Source organism: Schistocerca cancellata, chromosome 7 (assembly GCF_023864275.1).
Source record: "Schistocerca cancellata isolate TAMUIC-IGC-003103 chromosome 7, iqSchCanc2.1, whole genome shotgun sequence".
In the NCBI taxonomy this organism is placed as follows: domain Eukaryota; kingdom Metazoa; phylum Arthropoda; class Insecta; order Orthoptera; family Acrididae; genus Schistocerca; species Schistocerca cancellata.
The window spans coordinates 168,233,037-168,248,523 of NC_064632.1; positions in this window are offsets into that span (position 1 = coordinate 168,233,037).

Consider the following 15,487-nt stretch of genomic DNA (forward strand, 5'->3'; position numbering starts at 1 on the left):
ATTCCAGTACACAGTGTTCTATAGTGAAAATTGTATGGATTTGTTCGGTCTCCACTTCCAGACAATAATGCATGCCAGCCTAGTCAAATTTGTTGTGAAAGTGGGTAAATTATGATGTATTTCTACAGGTAACGTATATATCATTGCGGCAGGAATGTAGTAAATTGTACTAAAAGGCACTCTCACGAAACTAAATGTCCATTATCAATGTGGGTTCCTACCATGTTGTGGCAATTCATTTATCTGAAGATAACTTATTTTAAGAGGTGCTTTCAATAAGTAATGCAAAACTTTTTTCCTCAGCTAGACTCATTCAAAAAAACAAGGACTTTTTTGTGGGATATTGTGGAATATTCTCACTTCAGCCACTAAGTTTCATGAAGTTCTGATATGTGGTGGCATTATAATACATAGGCTTCAAAATGGAGTCTGTAATGGAGGTACGTTCCCAGCAGAGAGCTGTCATTGCATTTCTTTCCACAGAAGAACGTATCATCACAGATATTCATAGACACTTGCAGAATGTCTGCAGAGACTTGTCAGTGAACAAAACCACAATGGATTGTTGAGCAACACGTCTGTCATCATCACAACCTGTCTGTCATCATCACAACATGTTCATGCAAACCTGTGCAATCTACAGCGTGCCAGGCAGCTGCACACAGCTGTGACTCCTTCAGTGTTGGAATGTGCAGACACTCTTATTTGAAGTGAATGATTGATCACTGGACATCTCTGTCGGTAGTGCTGACGCACCTGTCCAACAGCTGTGGTACTGACAGGTGTGTGCCTACTGGGTTCGTCACTGCCTAACAGAAGACCATAAAGAGCAATGAAGGAACATCCGTGCAGAATTGCTTGCATTTTATGAGCCCACTTTTTTGTTGAACATTCTCACAGGAAATGAAACCTGATTTCATCAGTTCAAACCAGAAACAAAATAGCAATCCATGGAGTGGCACCACACCACCTCTCCTCCAAAGGAAAAGTTCAAAGCCACATCTTCAGCCAGTAAATTCATTGTGACTGTTGTCTGGCAATCTGAAGGGGTCATTCTGCTTAATGTACTCCCTTGTGGTGCAACTATCAACTCTGAAATGTTTTATTCTACCCTCATGAAGTTGAAGAAATGACTTCAGCGTGTTCATCATCACAAGAGTGTAAAGAAACTTGTGCTTCTCTAGAGCCACACAAGTCTGCATACCCAAGAGGAACTCACAAAAATTCATTGGACTCATCATCCTCATCCATCCTGTGGCCCGTATCTCACACATTCTGACTTCCACCTGTTTGGCCCAAAGGAAGATGCACCCCACAGGAAACAGTACGTGGATGATAGGGAGGTTATTGATGCAGCAAGACATTGGATCTGAAGTTAACCTGTAGAGTGGTACCATGCAGGCAGACAGGCCCTCCCAGTAAGGTGCCGTAAGGCCATCACAGAGAATGGAGATTATGTTGAAAAACATGGTTGTATAACCAAAAGAGTGGGGAATAATATGGTATACTGGAATCCATCCTGCTTTCAGAAAGAAAATGTGTTGCACTACTTATTGAACCCTTTGAGATAACTTCACTTGAGCCATAATATTGATAAAGTGTCAGGAAAGGCCACTGTTTATTATAACAACTTCAAACAATTTTTTGCCTAGAAGCAGAACAAAAAACTTGCACCAAGTAAATGTTTAGTTTTCAGGGTAACATTAATCAGCAGGATTGATTTCTTGTAAGTTCATTCATTATCAAGATACAAACAGCAGTACATCTTTTTCGATACACTACTGGCCATTAACATTGCTACACCATGAAGATGACGTGCTACAGCCTCGAAATTTAACCAATAGAAAGAAGATGCTGTGATATGCAAATGATTAGCTTTTCAGAGTATTCACACAAGGTTCATGCCGGTGGTGACACCTACAGCATGCTGACATGAGGAAAGTTTCCAACCGATATCTAATACACAAACAGCAGTTGACCGTCGTTGCTTGGTGAAATGTTGTTGTGATGCCTCGTGTAAGGAGGGGAAATGCATACCATCACGTTTCCGACTCTGATAAAGGTCGGATTGTAGCCTTTATCGCGGTTTATCGTATCACAACACAGCTACTCATGTTGGTCAAGATCCACCTGTTAGCAGAATATGGAATTGGTGGGTTCAGGAGGTTAATACGGAACACCGTGCTGGATCCCAATGGCCTCATATCACTGTCAAGATGACAGGCATCTTATCTGCATGGCTGTAATGGATCGTGCAGCCGCGTCTCGATCCCTGAGTCAACAGATGGAGACGTTTGCAAGACAACAACCATCTGTACGAACAGTTCAACGCCATTTGCAGCAGCGTGGACTATCAGAACGGAGACCATGGCTGCGGTTACCCTTGATGCTGCATCACAGACAGGAGCGCCTGCGATAGTATACTCAACAACCAACCTGGGTGCACGAATGGCAAAACGTCATTTTTTCGGATGAATCCAGGTTCTGTTTACAGCATCATGATGGTCACATTCATGTTTGGCAACATCGCAGTGAACACACATTGGAAGCGTGTATTCGTCATCGCCATACTGGCGTATCACCCAGCGTCATGGTATGGGGTGCCATGGTTACACATCTCGATCATCTCTTGTTCGCATTGACGGCACTTTGAACAGTGGACGTTACATTTCAGATGTGTTACAACCCAGCGCTCTACCCTTCATTCAATCCCTGCGAAACCCTACATTTCAGTACGATAATGCACAACTGCATGCTGCAAGTCCTGTACGGGCCTTTCTGGATACAGAAAATGTTCGACTGCTGCCCTGGCCAGCGTATTCTCCAGATCTCTCACCAATTGATAACATCTGGTCAATAGTGGCCGAGCAACGGGCTCATCACAATACGCCAGTCACTACTCTTGATGAACTGTGGTATCGTGTTGAAGCTGCATGGGCGGCTGTACCTGTACACACCATCCAAGCTCTGTTTGACTCAATGCCCAGTCGTGTCAAGGCCATTATTACGGCCAGAGGTGGTTGTTCTGGGTACTGATTTCTCAGGATCTATGCACCCAAATTGTGTGAAAATGTAATCACATGTCAGTTCTAGTATAATATATTTGTCCACTGAATACCCACTTATCATCTGCATTTATTCTTAGCAATTTTAATGGCCAGTAGTGTAGCATCCTGAGGAGTACAACACCCTCCTGCCCCAGAGCCATCCCTTCCACCCCCCCTCCCCCCTTCCCCTGGATATTAGTTGTAATGACTAGAGATTAAATTTTTTTGCAGCAGCAAGAAATGGTATGCTGCACATAAACTTTCAATACTAAATTGATCTTTGGCTTCCTACTTGTTATCAGTACATGCTGGTATACTTCATGATGACTTCTTCTGTTTATGAATGCTGCCAATTTCAGTTATCTAACAGCTGTAGCACTATAGGATCACAGCAAACTTGTGTTGCATGTCAACTGAAAAATAATTAATGTAACAACTGTTCTGGTATATGGATGACTTTATAACATACCTTCACATAGCCTTGTTGCTTCATTCTTTGATTTATACCATAGCTGCTCATTATCAGCATGCACACATACCTAAAGTTGCATCAATAGCAGACAGACAACACTCCACCTCATGTCCTTCACGAACATGGTGACGATGTTCCACTTCCTGCTTGCTCCACATCTCACACTCCACTGAAGTCAAAGCAGAACTTCTATATTGTGGAACTATTGCATCTGAGATCACTGAAACATGAAATAAAAGAAACATGGCTTACAGAACATAACGGTTACCAAAACTAGAAGGCTTTTGATGTTTTAGAACTCAGAGTCTCTGAGTTTCATTTGCAGTGAGGTACCAATGATATACATAATACTTAAGTCAGACCTATTTCCAAATGCATAATAATGCCTGATGATTATGTCTTAGGGTCACTGACAAATCTCTAAGTTTATGTTTGCATGAGGTTTGTTACATGATAATCTGAGGCTGTGAAAGTTGTAAAATGTTTCATAACACTCATAGAAGGAAGTGAATTGGAGTACATAGTGTGAATGTTATACACTGCCAGAAAAAAAACTACATCTGGAAAGATGACATTGATTTTGAACAGATGAAAGCATATGCCACTAGGGGATAACAAAAGTACTGATAAGTATTTCACTGTCATCTGCCAACAGATAGCATAGTGGCATAGCTACCAGAGTGCCATCTGTGTCTGCCCTATAATAGGGAATGCTCTCAGCCATAAGGCTCAGTGTGGTGCAAACATGTGAAGCAAGAAGGCAACCATGTCACAGAGATGCACTTGTGCTTCCTACAGGCAGCGAGTTATTCCACACATGCAGGATGTGCTGCAATAGTTGCGCAACAACACTGGTATCAGTGGTCATGTGAACATTCTCACACCTGTAGATGAGGTTCTGGATGTTGGAGCAGCACAAATGCCCACCAGGATCGTCATATTGTAAGGGCAGCAGTGGAAGATCACACTACTACCACGGCACAGATAAGAAAGCTTTTGAGCCCAGAAGTGTCAACATGAACTGTTGCAAACCAGTTATTAGCAGTGGGACTAGGGGCATGCACAATAATAATAATAATAATAATAATAATAATAATAATAATAATAATAATAATTTTATTGTCTTTCAGCTGATTACAGCAATAGACAAAGTCAAAAGCATATATTTCTACATAAACTACTATATCGATGTAAATTGGTTTACATAAAATAGGTACACGTTAGAATACAGTATTTTCATCTTCAAAGAATTCATCAATGGTGTAAAACAGATTGTTCACTAGTAGCCTCTATAATTTAGCTTTAAAGATATTTACAGGCAGTTCTTTAAAGTCAGCACTTAGTCTATTAAACATCCTTAGTCCAAGAACAAGGTAAGAGTTATGCGATTTTGATAATCTATGATATGGTACGTCTACAGATGTTCTGTTTCTAGTATTTTGGCTATGAATATCACTTCTCAACACAAAATTAGACACATTGTTTCTAATGTACATTAAAACATTGTAGATGAATAAGTTTACTACTGTAAGACATTGCAATTTAATAAACAGAGGTTTACAATGATCTGTTTTATCAGAATCCGTTATTATTCTTATTACTTTCTTCTGTAAAAGTAAAATGTCATTTACAAGACAGCTACTACCCCACAGTAAAATTCCATAAGAGATGATGCTTTGGAAGAAAGCAAAATATGCTGATCTCACATAGTCATTGGGAACATGTCTTTTTAAATTTCTAATTAGATAAATAACTCTTGAAAGCCTAGCCAATATATTTTTAATGTGTGGTTCCCATGTCAATTTATTGTCAATAGTAGCTCATCTTCCCTTCACACCACAGCATCAATGTGCACAGCTCGACTGGTGCCATCAGAGGATCACTTGGAAGATGGGATGGTGTGTCGTGGCCTTCAGTGGTGAAAGCAGATTCTGCTTGTACATATGATGTAGAACTGGTGAGTGCCATCTCATAAGGCCTTATGGCCTGGGGTTTAACAAGCTACAACTCTCGTTCACCTTTGGTATTTCTGGAGGGGCTGCTAACCAGCACTCAGTATCTGCAGAATGTTGCTAGACAGGTTCTTTTGCCATTTTTGCAAGAGGAAGATGATTTGTATTTCCAGCAGGATAACGCCCACTTGCACACTGCCCTTGGCCAGCCTGATATTGTTTCCAATCAAGCACATCTGGAACACGATGGGACGGAAAGTGACTAGTGCAACTCATCAACCAATAACTTTTACAGAACTACATGAGCAGGTCAAGCAGGTGTGCCATAACATATCCCAGGATAGTATCTGCCATCTGTACAGTCAACTGGATCCCAGAATCAGTGGCAGCATTGCCGTCTGTGGAGCTACACCATGCAGTAATATGGGTGTTGCAGTGTGAGTCAGTACCTCGTACATTAGAACCACATGTGCTATTGCTCTGTACATGTAATGATTTCATGCCTTCCACATGCACTGCTGCAACAATAAATCTTGGAAAAATTGGAAACCTAGAAAAGAATGTACAATTCTTTTTCCTGGTAGTGTATTTTGGAAGAAAGTAATGTTATTAAATAAATGAGCTAATTTAATCATACTAACATTGCTTGACAATAAATGTAGCTTTTCTATTACCCATTCAATTTTTTTATACTTTTACTTGGGGGTGGGGGAGGAGAGGAGGTTACCATTTAAATAGACCATAAACATCATGCTGGAAATCCATAAAAAGTTAGTTTCTAGTGGCTTTTAAAATGCAGTGAAAGTCAGGGAAATGCTCCAAAAGACAGTCCCATTCAGGAAGAAAAAAAAAAAAAAAAAACAAAAAAAAAAAACTTTAAGAGTAGAAACGAGACTTCACAAACTAACACTCTGCTTCAGAGAAGTCATGGAAGCAGCTGAAGACTCTAAAGAAGAACTGAAAATTCTGAGGCCTGATACCACAAAAACATTTGAGGCTATTTTTGAAAGGGCAACTGAAATTTGTCAACAGCCAGCCACCTCAGTCTGATTCCCAGGGGGTTAAAATCTAAAAGACTGGACTAAACTAATTGATTTATGATCCTGAAGAGTGCTACCAAGGTGCAATCTTTAATCCATTTTAAGATTATTTTATAACAGAGTTAAAGTCAAAGTTTACAGAACATAACAAAGTGATGTCTGGATTTTCTTCACTGTTCCCAGTTTCAATCAGTGAAGTACTCTTAAACAGTAAAGAACAAGAAGAGTTCAAGGCTTTAATTGAGTTCTAAATTGAAGATACGGAATATAGAGTAGAAGACATTCTTGGTGAGTTAAATTTATGGAGAATGAACTCTGTGAAAGAAGATTACAGACCTTCATCTGCCATGGAAGCACTGCAGCAATGCAACAAAGACATGTATCCAAATATCAATAACCTTATGAAGATAAATAAATGCTGTGTGGCTAGGACCTCTTGCTGGATAGACCGTTCGCCTGGTGCAAGTCTTTTGAGTTGACGCCACTTCAGTGACTTGCGTGTCAATGGGGATGAAATGACGATGATAAGGACAACACAACACCCAGTCCCTGAGTGGAGAAAATCTCTGACCCAGCCAAGAATCGAACCCGGGCCGTTAGGTATTACATTCCATCAAGCTGATCACTCAGCTACCAGGGCGGACCTGCTGAAGATGATGGCCACACTTACTGTAGCTACAGCCACAAAGAGGTCAACTCCACTTTAAAAAGTATCAAGGTATACCCACAAAATTCAATGGGACAAGCAAGTTTAAGGTTTATTGTCTCACATTAAGTTGTATAAAATTATTAGATTATTATTTATTGGTATTTATGAATTCTGGAAATAAACAATGTATGCTGCTGTGTTAGTTAAACTGAGCAGGTCATTGGGTTTTAGCATTTCAGAGAAGGCTAAATAGATTAACCTTCTTGTCCATTAATCATTCAGTGTCTATTACTCCATTGGAGGTGATAGATAGCCTTGCCAAGAGAAAGAAGGAACTGGGTATGCCAGTACAGGGAAGATGCATATTATTTCATTGTACCATCATTTTACTTTTAATTTTTTAAATCCATAATTATTTATTTACTTGCCTACAAAACAATATACCTGTAGAACAACATACACAGTCCAGTCACGTTACTGTGAACACCTTGTATGTATGACATCAGCTTACCATAAACACTCATAGATGGAAGTTTGTAGCACTGGCAGTAGAGGGTACATAAAGCAGCTGTGATGCTCCACATCCATAGTTGAGAGGGCTGAATGCTGGAGACATGTATTGGTGAACAGATGGGCAACTGCTGAGCAATTAACAGCTAAAATGAACTAAGGGGCTACGTAATGTGGAAACAAACAGAACGCAAATATCATGCAATAGTCATCAGAATGTTCCAGGCAGGAGGAGGGTGCAGAAAACAGTGCAGTCATTGTTGTAATGTGGAAATGGAGTGATTTATTTGATGTCCAGAATGGCATGACATTTAGTTTTCAGGCCAAGGGTGGAAGCACTTTTGAAACCAAAAAGTTTGTAAACTGTTCATATGCTGCCATGGGGTTAAAGTATACCATTGAGATTATGACAATGACTGCACTATTTTCTGCTCCCTCCTCCAGACTTGAACATTCTGATGATTATGGCAAAATGGTACTACCAAAAACTGACACTGAGGCAACTGTGATGCATCACAGCCCATATGAGAGGGGTGAATGACAGAGATGTGTATGGGCCAACAGACAGGCAACTGTTGAGCAACTGACTACCCAGATGAATCAAGGGGCTACCAACAGCAGCTCCTCAATGACCATCCAGTAAACATTCTGCATATGGGCCTCTGCAGCAAGTGCCAGGTTCACACACTCATGCTGACTGCTGTTCATCAGCAATGAAGACAGGAATCTGCACTCCAACACTGCAACTTGATGTCCAGTGAGTGACGACAAGTGGCCTCTTCAAGATGAATCATGTTTTTATGCTCCACTGTACAGAAAGCAAATGTACTGCAATAATTATTGTAAGGGTCCAGGCAGGAGAGGACATTATGCTCTGGGGAATTTTTTCACAGCACCACCTGGGTAATCTCTTCATTCTGGAAGGCACAACGGATCAACGCATGTATGCTTCTATCCTTGGGGACCATGTGCACCACCACATGCAATTTGTTTTCACTTGGCATGATGACATCTACCGGCAGCACATTTCAACATGTCACACAGCTCGCAGTATATGTGTGTGGTTCACATAGCACCAGAATGAGTTTACTGTACTTAATTGCCCACCAAACTCACTGGATTTATAGCAAAGCATTGTTATTTGAATTATATGTAGGGCCAATACATTAAATTTATTCTTGACTGGTTCCATTATTTCCAACATCATTAATTGGAAGAAAAATTATAACATCTGTTGGTTCAGAAACCTAAAGATGATGGTAGAAATAACTGAATTTAATATATACAACTGATGTCAAATAAAAATACTTTGTTATAAATATCTCACAGCTGTAGCTAGTTACCTGCACAAATTTTTAATTATCAAACTGAAATAAAATTGAGAATCTGTGGGACTACCTCGATCAAGCTGTTCAACCGAGAAACCTAGTGCAGGTGCTGTGAGTGGGCAGCGCTCCATATCCCTGTTGGTACCTTCCAGAAACTCTATGTCTCTCTACCCGCATGTGTCACTGCAGTCAGCTCAGCAAAAGGTGGTTATTCAGGCTTTTTACGGAAGGTAACATTGATGTGACTGGACAGTGTATGTGATATGGATGTCATCAGTACTTCAGACAAAGCTTCTTCTACTTAGCTCTAAAAAAACTATTCAGAAACACTAATCCTCAAGCTGACAAAAAATGTGCTCTTTTAAGTAGATACATGCCATTTTTTGTAAAGTGCTTTCTTTGTGGATCAACTGTACTGAGAAAGAAAGCACTTGAAGTGGGCTGTTGCATAACATGCTGTTTATGGATACTTAATATATTTGTGTTTATGACATCACCACTATGCATAAGAATTTTTCTACTACAGTGTTTTTATCTCCATTTATTTGCACCTGTGAAGGTCCAATTCCAACATGACACCGAGCCATCTGAACATCAGCTTAACAGCTTTGGCATGTCTTGCATGTACCGCTGGAGAAGTGTAACCATACTACTGACAGGGCACTCCGAGGCCCATTCCCGTGGTGTGGCTTTCTGAGCTTGCCTTTCCGTCAAGCAATCACCAAGAAAACATCATTTGTCATCACACTGGTGGCCCATGGGTTGAGCATGCCACATGCTTCAACTTGTCAATGAGTTGCCACAAGATCTGCCACTGGCGTATTACTTGGTTCAGTGTCACCTCAGTTTGGCTTGTATGAAATGGAGCTCATGTGTACTGTATTTTTGGCTTGCTAGGGACTTGTTTGGTATGTATGTCCTATCAATTTCACTACTGACAAGTTTAAAGGTGATTGTGTTCTTTAATTTACAAATATTTTCTAGTCATTACTGACATTACAGTTCTATGTTAACTTACTTTGCCATTTGAATGGGCATAATTGTGCATTTTTTTTAAGGTCATCTGTGATAATTGGTAGCCATTGTATTCTGGTAATAACTGTCTGCAGATGATTTTTTTCTTTCTTGAAGGATCTAACTGGATTTGAAATAATAATGCACATTATGAATTGTTTTAGAAAGGCAAATGTAAATGGTAACACAGATATGAGATTTTTATGGTATTTTAATTGTAACCTTGTGAACTGGCTAGTGTGAGAATTCAATGTGATAGACATCTGCGTATGTAATTTTCTTCTGTACCTGCTTTTAATGGCCATGTTCTGAAGTCACTATAAGTAGTGTAGCATATTGTATGGTTAAAAATGAGGGGATGGGGGAGAACTTTTGATTTTGATTTGTTAGTTACGATTTTATATGATTAACAAAAAAGTTTTCTGAATGTCATTGAATGCACCTCGACTCAGCACCACCTCTTCTAACTACCATTATAGTATCAGATTTTTCAATAGAAGCAACCCATGTCCCAATTCTAAGTCTTGAAACAATTTATGAAAATTCAGATGCTGATATAAAATTATCTGCACCCTCGCAAACAAAGGACAGTTAAATATAAAGAACATGCATTAATGGTCCAGCAAAAACCCACAATGTCTTACATAGGTGTGAACTTCAGCATCAATGGAGAGTTAATTTCTGGTGTGGGATGCTTGGTACTACAATTATTGGTCCTTATTTTATCAATGGTAACCTAAATGGCAAAGCATTTCCCAACTTCCTCTTATAAATTCTTTCTCTTCTTCTGGATGAAGTGTTGCTAAGTGTGTACCATGGTTGGTTGGTTGGTTGGTGTGGGGAAGGAGACCAGACAGCGTGTCATCGGTCTCATCGGATTAGGGAAGGATGGGGAAGGAAGTCGGCCGTGCCCTTTCAGAGGAACCATCCCGGCATTTGCCTGGAGTGATTTAGGGAAATCACGGAAAACCTAAATCAGGATGACCGGACGCGGGATTGAACCGTCGTCCTTCCGAATGCGAGTCCAGTGTCTAACCACTGCGCCACCTCGCTCGGTGTACCATGGTACCAACACCATGGATTTCAAGCACATAATGCCTTGCATGCATGTCGTATTCTGAAGTGAAGGTATCCTGCCAGGTGGATTGCATTCAGTTTAAGAGAAGCCTAAAGGATTTATTGGTGGCCAACTCCTTCTACTCCATTGATGAATTTCTTAGTAAAACCAACTGATTTGTATGTATAATCTAACTTCTGCACCATTTCAGTGCAGTAATGTGTTTATTGTAAATAAGTATTACAGTAGTTGTATTACATGTTTATTACCTTATAAATAAATAAAAAACTTTTTTATTTTTAATTCAGTGCATTAGTATTTGTAAAATGACTCTTAATGTTCATTAAAAAATGACGATCATTCCACTTGGGACCTGTGGAATGGTACATTAGCTTATTTGTTTTAGTTGTAAATATTTGTCATGTATTGTTGTTCTTCTGACATGTTCCACATCCTGGAGGACCTCCTCACTACGGATCAATTGTAATGAAAGTAAATCTAATCTAATCTAATCTTGGTCATGGAAGAACAGTGGATTGGCATGCTCAGCCTCCTGACTTTCTATGGACGTTTTTCTTTGGTGATATATAACAGACATTGTCTGTCACAGTATTCCAATGACCCCAGAGAACAAGCAGGAATGTGTCATAGCTGCTTGTAATTCATTTTAGCAAGCAACACTGGAAGTAGTGATTAATTTTTTGAATCCAACATGTGAACCAGTGTATTGCTGTCCACAGTCACCACCCTGAGCACCTTTGAATGTTCTACACATTTTTGTGCCCACAATGGTTTACAATGCTACAAAATGATATTAAATACTGCTATTTATATTTATTATTATGTTGAAAATTGTGTTCACTTAAACATGTGATATTTTTCTTAATGGCTCTTGAGGGGAGGAAGAGGATTACCAAGTAAAAAATAAATGGTGCTATTTAAAAAAGACATACTGCTGTTCATATTTTCATAATGAACAAAGATACAAGAAAGGCAGTCATGTTGGTTAATGTCCACCTGGTAGCCCTGGTGGCTGTACAATATTTGCTTGACACATCTTTTGTTTTGCTTCTTGACAAAAAGTTATGTGTGTGATAAAGATAAATGGGACTCTTCGCAGGTGTCATCTCATATAGTTCTGAGTGAGGGCACCTAGGGTCACCAATATTCTGTTCCGGTTTAACCCTCACAGTGACATTCCTAACAAGAATGGGACATAGCGCAACACCAATTGATCTCTTTTTTTTTATCTATCTTTCAAAACATAGATGTGAGCTGCCTGACAAATGATGTAACTGACCATCATGGTCAAATGGCAGTGAAAAATAGTCCCTATCAAACAGTTCTAACTAAGAAAGGAAAAGTAAAATTTCAAAGAACTGTAAATGCTGACTCAATTACACTATTCACAGAGAAATTACAGAATGGAAAGTGTATCATGACACACAGTCAACCAGAAATTTAATTCATTCCTAAAAATATTCTTACAACAGACAGGCAAAATGAAAAGACTGCTATAATCTTAACTGTTGGCCATAAGGCCTTCTTGTGAAGCAGCAAACACACACACACATGATGTGTGGATGCTGCAGCCAGACTTAAGCTGCAGCAGTCATTGACATGGTCATGTGTGTGTGTGTGAACTGTGCTTGTGTGAATGTGTGTGTGTTTTTTGCTTCAGAAGAAGGCCTTTTGGCTGAGAGATAATTGTATAGCAGTCTTTTTGTTGTGAATATCTGCAATTCAATACCTGTTTCTATATGGCAAGTAGCAATATATCTTTTTCATAATATTGTTGTTATTCCATCCTCGACTTACTATTCTGAAAATGCAGTTCTGATTTACAATAAGTCAGGGACATTGACAGTGGAAGCTGAGAAAAAGGGTGAGATAAAAACATCTTGTATGACAAAGAGAGAGCTTAGCTTTATTTAATCCAAAGGACTAGCTCTAATCAAGACTTAAAATGCACTACAGACAGTATTGTAAAATTGTTCAATGTGTCCTCAAAAAGGCAAAAACCATGTATTAAATATATTGTAAAAAATTCAAATGTGCAAGAAGAAGATAAGGATTATTTGGAACATTATTAGACATCAAACAAATCAGCAAGAGCAAATGACATTAAACTACCAGACAACAGCACCAGTGAGACAGATGATGTGTAATGCAAATCATTGCCTACTAAAGTCAATGAATTCTTCCTAACATCAGCTTAAAACACAAGGGCAAAATAATGGGCCATAGAAAGCAAATCCAATAAATTTCCTTAAACAGGCAATAGATACTCAATCAACAGATATAAGGTTGGCAACTCATCTGTTAGATAGATCACAAAAATTGTTGTTGCTTAAAAGTGGTAACTCTTTTGACCCTGAAGATGTCTCGGCCAAAGAACTAAAATTTTGTGGTGAATTGGTTGCATCTTCCTTGAGTTATTTCTGTAACCAGTCAAAAAGTCATGGTGTACTTCCTGAATGTTAACTTGCAGTAGTAACACCAGTATACAAAAGTGGAGATAGACAAGTGACTGTTCTCCCTCATTCCTGTGTTCCTGAAAAGTTTTTAAAACCTTGTGGCACACCTAATGTAATGTTTCCCTTCTGTTAATTCAATTTTATGATTCTTATATCATTTACTAATTGGTTGTCTATTACTTATCACTAACATATGACTACATCCACTCAAATGGAAGTATTTTCTTCCATGTCATTTTAACATTCCCACCAGAATTTTAGGACCCATTGAAGCCTTGCCCACATCACAGAAATTGCCAACAGGATTTTTATTGGTTAGTTATACTAGAACTGAATTTGTGGGAGCATAACATATTTCCTTCTCAGTAAAGAAACTTTACAGAAACCAAACTAAGCTGTTGTTAAATAGTTGTCCTCAGAAACATGCTTTAGTATGCTAATCTAACAACAACTAGTATTAGACAGTTGTTGTAAAACAACTACTAAACCATCTTTCTCGAAACAACTATTTAACAACAGCTCAATTTGGCTCCTATAAAGGCTTCTCTACTGAGGAGGCAATATTTTATAATGCGACAGATTCAGTTACAGAAGAAATAACCACTAACATACTAGATGTAGTCATATATTAATAGTAAAAATAGAGGACCAATTATCAAATGATACATGAATCATAAAAATAAAATTCACAGTGGGGAAACATTACTTAAGGTGTGCCACAAGGTTTGGTGCTTGGCCTGTTGATGTTCTTGTCTATGTAAATGATTTACCCACAACATTGGAGTACTCTTAAAACTACATAATACTTCCTGACAACAAACGTGTACAGATAAAGGCCCAAAACACATCCATACCATACAGACAGAAGAATAATGGAACAGGCTTACAACAGGTTCACAAAATCAGCTTAACTCTTCATTTTACAAACATTCATATTATGCACTTCCAAACAATAAAAATGACTTGTGGGTACCAGAAGTAGTTATCAATGGGCAGACACTTGATGAGGCTCCATGTATGCAGTTCCTGGGTATCCAAATGGATAATAAAATGAGGTGCCACCACTATGTGGATAGGCTAACAAAAAAACTCAGTTCTGTTTATTTGGCCTCTCAGAAACCTTCCTTGTTGTGTTGACCTGCAGACTGGATTCCTAGCAAAATTTGCAAGCTTTAAATTAGTTTTGTTCTATGGCATAATCTTCTGGGCCACTTCAGTTAATGTGAAAAAAATAGTTATTCCATAGAAGCAATTGTGTAAAATTGGTAAACAAAATTTTGCAGAAGCCTCTTCAGGGGCCTAGCAATTCTAATACTAATACATCAATACATATACTTCCTAATGGTCTTCGTGGTTAATAACAAGAATGAATTTAGGATGAACTCAGTAATTCTCAACCACAATATCACAGGTAAAAATAATTTTCACATACATTATGCATCCCTCCCTAGTGTTCAGAATGCAGTTCCATATTCTAGAACAAAAGTCTGTAACAGGCAGGAAAATTAAATCGCCAAATATTCAGAAACAAAGAAAAATAATACTTCATTAGCCACTGCTACAACTTATTAGGATATTTGGACCCAGGAATGTATCCCACATAACTCTAAAATTTTGTCAAACAGAACCTGACTTTCTCCGTATATAGTAGTCTTTGTAAATTGACTCACACAACTCAAAACAAATCTATACTTTTGTGATATCTATGCAGTAGTAGATGACAATACAACTGTAAAATGAACCTATTGGTAACATTCTTATTCTAAGTATATTCTTGGAATTTGCTAGAGTCATTTTCTCTGTGTGAGTTTGTGGATCCATTTTGATGTTTGGTGTCTATTTTTTGAACTTGCTTTTATCATACTATATTTTTTCCATTATGTTTTGAAAATCCATTTCTTCATGTTTTCACCTTTTCTCTGAAGACCTTAATGATCCTAT